Below are 6,092 nucleotides of genomic sequence, written 5' to 3'. Positions count from 1 at the left end.
AATAATAATAATAATAATAATAATAATAATAATAATGTCACTATTCATTCGTTGCTTCGGTATAAAAGAATTGTGCAGTCAATCCCGTTCACAGTTTCGGAAAACCGCTTTTACTCGACAGGGTTTCTGAAAGGAAGAATGTATGATCTAATTTGACTCGTATGCACTCTCATATGCAACAAGCAATTAAACGAAGTTGTAATGGCTAACTTGCCACTCACTTAACAAATCCAGTTGTCCACAATTCCCGATCGGTGTCTGTGCCAAAAATATAGTCCTACTGTTAGAGAGATTAACCCACTAGTTGTTCAATTAGTCCCGTTGAGGATAATTTGTCGCTATAGGATTCGGCGAACATATGCATTATTTCGCACAGCGACGTTAAAGCTACAAAAGGGCGCACACTACTCGGCTGTAATACCAGGTGGTACAGACGTGAGCCCTAGGATACGAGGACCACATGCGTCCCTAAATATTTACACGTGAACTCATCCGTAGCAACGACCTGCTGAACCGTTAGGTAGTCGGTGTCAAATACGGTTATTTAAGGCATTAAACTACAGGTTCACTTCAAATCTGCTTCCCGTTATCATTATCATTTAGCCTTATGTGATAGACTTGTAGCCTCCCGACGCTAACCAAGAGGGACACTTTTCTTGTCGATCGATTAGCTAACGTGCTAGCGTTTGTGATTTCTATAATCGGATTATGTATAAATAAACTTTCACATCTCCGGCACACGTTGAATGCTGTTCACGGCTTCAGATAATATTAAGGCTCTATTTTATAACTACCATCTGGTTTTTGGCCTCATACAACTAAGTTTATTCCAAGGTATTGCAAACCGTCTTCAATTACAAAATCATTTGTACAATATCCGAATAGACGAGTTGCTAAGACGGCCACAACTAATGCAATCTAGGTGTCTCAGATAACACCGCTGATCGCAAAGGGACCAAACGGTTTGCTATATCCCTTTGCCAAGAAACACACTTTTGGTCCGCATCCAGGTTACATACACTGCAAAAGTGCCACTATCCACGCTTCTGTCCTCTATTTGATCGACTGACACTGACTCCCCATAATGGATTCCTTCAATGCATGCCCATCCAAGTAGTCCTACCCGATTTTCCTTTTAGGCCCTACCAATGCACCTTCTGTTGCTGGACACATTTTTCAATGGATGGACTTGATGCACAAACCAAAGATTGTTTTCAAATTGTATCGTTACGGATTCCCCAACACTTACCCACAAAAACTGTGTTTCTGATTGTCAAAAACCTAAAAACGCCTAGTTTCCGGGGTCGATCAGGCCAACTCTCACAGATGTACAACAAAACAACCCATACAGCAGCCCAACACAAACTCAACCTGATATTCAGGGACATGCTGCTCTGACCCCAGCCTTACAGGTTCATGAATCGTTATCATCTGTCACACTGCAACCAAAACTAATGTACTTTGCATGTATTTAAAAACATTCCTCAAATTCGTATGCCCTTCCTTGGACCGCAAATGGCGTGTTTAGTGACTGCACGCATGCATGATGACTGGTGACGGTATCCTTCACATTCGTTTTGTCCCCCATATTATAGTAGCGTCAAACTCACCTGATAAATTTTCAGGTAAACCAGTCCATCATCTCCGAGGTGCACTATTATCAGTACCTATATGTTTGACTTTCCTAACCACGCCACATCTCTGCATGCTTACACACTACTGTGGATCTCTTGTACCATAATAGCAGATATTAGTAAACTCATTTCAGCTGCTTGCCATCTTCCTAAAGATTGTCCTACCTTACGTTGAACCTCATAATCCGCCTTCAGCAATGCAGGAAATAAAAACCAAAATGTAAGCAGCTTTTGCTGAACGCCAGTGCTTCCAGCCTGGACCTGCCATGGCTGTCATGTATATCCCGGGTAACCCTACATGAATAAAAAATTTCATTATTAACAGAGCAAAAAAGGCTAATTGGGACTCACCTAATATAAGCGGTGCAACGTCTGCAACGTGACGGGTTTTGCAAAGTTTCACGCTCTTCTTTTGACTGTAGCTCCGCCACTCTGAGGTTACTTCATCGTGCAAACACCCCACACCACCAGACACTCACGCTTTTTCTGATCTTGTGCTACTGCGATCTTCAAGTTACCTTGGTTGCGCACAAGCAAGCCAATGCAAAGCCCTTATAAGCAATGTAGACACCTGTCTTGTTGCAACCTCGTCATCTAAGTGGATCCCGGAAGGTTGGTACAACTATAACGGCTGGATCCTGTGGTACGGAAGGTTTCCGCCGCCTTGTTGGATGGAGGGAGCATTGGGAACATAGAGAGCTAAAAGGAATTGGAAACCTTCTAGAGACACTTCGATCTGCCGAGTCTGAATGAGACTGGCATTGTTTCTTTGAACACCACCGACTGGGATGTTGTGTGGCCCGTGCAACCTCGCGTCTTGAGATGGAAGCTTATCATCGAATGCCGTGAGATGGCACACACAGTGTTCGCCAAGACGTTCGATTACTTCGGCACAGGATCTGCTGGCCCTGGGCAAGGAGTTGGTTGGTGGATTATGTGGAGACCTGTAAGTGGTGCCCAATGATGAACGACAAGTGCAACTCATCCCATGGAACCCATTGCTGTCTCAGAAATCGGTGAGTTATGGTCTTTGACGTCGCGGGCCACCTTCTGTCAGCGGCCAGCGGAAACCAGTATTTTGTGATAATGACAGAACACCTGTGGCGGTGTACTGAGGCGGCAGCTGCACCAAATCAACGGGCGACTACAATCAGCTGAGTGGTAGTATATCACATCGTGGTCATTCACGTGGTGCCAAGATGATCATAAACGTTCAGGGGACATGCTTTGAGAGCAAGGAGTTTAGGGAATGCTTGCAGAAGCCGATTATAGGCTAAAGAGCGCACCGTACCATCCGAAAACAAATGGCTTAACTGAACGTAAAAACCAAACGATCAAGAGTGGCTGGTGGTGTTGCTAGCTCATGGTGCTTCCCTGAACCGAACATAGGCAAGACCCCGTTTATGCTGATGTACGGTCGACATCTGCTCCCTCCGGTTGATTAGGTAATTAGTTTGTGGCCTGCAACACGCTTGTCTTTGGAAGAGCTAGAGGAAGAAATAAGGAAAGCTCAAGAAAACTTGACCGCCTTTTGGGAGAGCACTAGGTAGGAAACTGCAAGCACAGGCACGAAGTTCAGGTGCAAGGACCATCAGAGTCCTGGAATGAGTGCATTGGGGTCGCAGGAGCTGGGCATTCGATGAAAATGACGGACTCTATTTGACGACTGCTGGGGAAACGTCTATACAATTCAAGACGGGCGTGGATCGAAAAGAGTAAATGGGTTTCCGCTTCGTAGGTGGCAGGATGCACATGAAGAGCGGCCGAATAGACCAGCTGCTAGAGCCGAACTAACGGAGGTAAATGAAAATCAGTAGCGTTCGAACGACCTTTAAAGAGAAAAGGCGTATTACGGTGTATAGTACGGATGAGGCATGCGAGTAGTATGTTTTGCCGTAAACCCGCTTTGTGTCGATTAAAAAGTGAGATTAATTACGGAGTTTATGGAATTGCTCTGTAGCAGTTGTTTGCACTTGAGTAATAATCAATGAATGTAAGAAAGTTCAGGAAGACGCAGTTGGCGAGAAGACGGATATTCGGCTTTTGTCAACAAGATGAGCTTGTGGGTTACGCTTTCCTGCTCAATGGTCTGTGATTGTTCCATTGGCGTTCTCCGCAGCGAAGGCTTTCTTCCTTTCATCATGACGAACCGAGTTGACCCTCCAAGGTATTGATGGTTAGGGCTGTCCACAGACGCAAGTTGGACAATACTATTACAGTTCCGCGACTGCCATTTCCAGTATGATGGTGCACCCGTAGTTCAAGACATCCCCAATATTTCTGTAACGAGCGCTATATGCGCCCACAATACCGTCTTACTCCGTTGAATGGCTTTCTTCTTTCATCATGACGAACCGAGTTGACCCTCCAAGGTATTGATGGTTAGGGCTGTCCACAGACGCAAGTTGGACAATACTATTACAGTTCCGCGACTGCCATTTCCAGTATGATGGCGCACCCGTAGTTCAAGACATCCCCAATATTTCTGTAACGAGCGCTATATGCGCCCACAATACCGTCTTACTCCGTTGAATGTCAAAGCATTGACCGTCCCATCATACTCTCCGCCTGTTCTGCCCATAAACACTTATTCTTCCAGTGGCACTATCAAGAGGTCAGTATACCAGTAGAAATAAAACCTTGCCGGGAACACGAAACAGCATGTGATGTACACCTTCTGGATCAAAGATGGTATAGGTGCTGAGCGTCTGATCATGTGCCTCTATGAAAAGTCAGCAGTTCGCTCCAGTGTGCCAGATCTGAGGTTTGTTCAGGGTAGTGGTGGGCACAGCAATCAGTAGGGAGGCGAGTTTATCAAAATCTGGCTGCAAAATTGCGGGTGGTCAAGCTTGTTTTCGGTTATAACGTACATATATGCCACCCCTATTTTCGCAAATCTACTTAGAAGCACTTATGCCCTACGGACCAAAGACCATCCGGTTTTTGCCTGCGTCACTCGGCCACTGCGACTGTGTGCGGACTGTGCCGCATGACTCCACTAGCAACAATTTCCGCATACACTTATTTCAGACTCGTCGATTGCGGTAGGCTTTCTCAATATGTGTCATCATGATATGATCATACTTGAGCGGGGCGTACAATTTACCACATGCAAACCGGCATTCTCATTGGCTAGTCCTACGTAAGCCGGAAGACGGAGGCGTTCAAGTGGAATTTATCACATCCAAATGAAAACCTTAGTCACACAGCGCACACACGACGCACACGACAATGTTGGATCCAGGTTCCGGCACCTGGGTTACCTTCCAAAACATTCCACTGGTGTCAGGTTCGACTCACAGCAAGAGATGTATGGATTGATAACTGAAGAGGAGCCACTCAAGGGTTTGTATGAACAACTGGTCATCTTGTGGTGAACTTGAGAGGGAACTGGGCCGCGCTTGGAAGGAGAGAATCGGTCTCACGCCACGGGTTTCGAATCCACACTGCATCGCAAAAGATGTAAGAGTGGTGACAAAGAGGACAGTCGGGATTAAAAGGATCGCATGTAGGCATTGAACAACCGACCTGCCTTCCGCCGTTTCTAGTCAACCCAAAAAGAGTATTCACGAATCGAGATCTCCGCCCTGGAGAATTCTGGTGTGGGCCACGATTATAGACAGTTGATCAAGGGAAGCCGGCGTCCGAATATCACGAAGGTTATTGAAAATCTGGAGGGTTGTTTTGGAGACCCTTTATTGCACCACTTCAAACATGTATGACCTGTGATAGCGAAACTTCAAACTTCGGCAGTAGCTGATCCGAACACCTCGTATTGACGTCGATCATTCTGCTTGGTCTCCAACTTGCATATGTGGCAACCTCCCGACTAACCCAAATCCAGGAACCAGTAATGCAAATCCCTTTTCCGATCATCTCAGCCTTGATATCCGTTACGGAGCTGTTCAGAAACCGAAGTAGGTCAGTACAATTATGGCACGGCACTGCGATAACCAGTATAATTATACATCCGCAACTATTCCCCTCTCACTCTCGACTGCCATCTCTCACCTACACCTTCGTTCACTTGCAACCACTAACAAACAGTTCTAATCGCCTGAGCTCTTTATTCGGAGCAAATTCACTTTCTTTGCTGCAATTTCCATTTGGCCCCCGTATGTTCAAAAATTTTATTTACAATGTTTGTTTGGCCCTGTGTGTTTGTATTATCTCTCCATCCCAAATAAATTTTACACCCGGCTTCCCTCCAACAGCGACACCAATGGGCCTACACTATTTCACTGAAAACCTCCCTTTTGAGATGGAACGTGGCACTAGACTCTATTCTGAATTTATTCATACCTGCACCTTAACTTGAGCCTTTGATGACTCTGGTTGTACGATCTTGTGCTAAGGCTGTTATCTCAAATCAAAGAATAGGTTGCTTAGCCTAAATGCACGATCTGGGTGCCCTATCTGATAGGTAACGTGTAGTCTAATTCACTAACGGACGGTCAG

This window comes from Opisthorchis viverrini, assembly GCF_000715545.1.
Source record: "Opisthorchis viverrini unplaced genomic scaffold opera_v5_16, whole genome shotgun sequence".
In the NCBI taxonomy this organism is placed as follows: Eukaryota; Metazoa; Platyhelminthes; class Trematoda; order Opisthorchiida; family Opisthorchiidae; genus Opisthorchis; species Opisthorchis viverrini.
The sequence above is the reverse complement of the archived record's forward strand: the minus strand, read 5'-3'. Positions refer to the sequence as shown.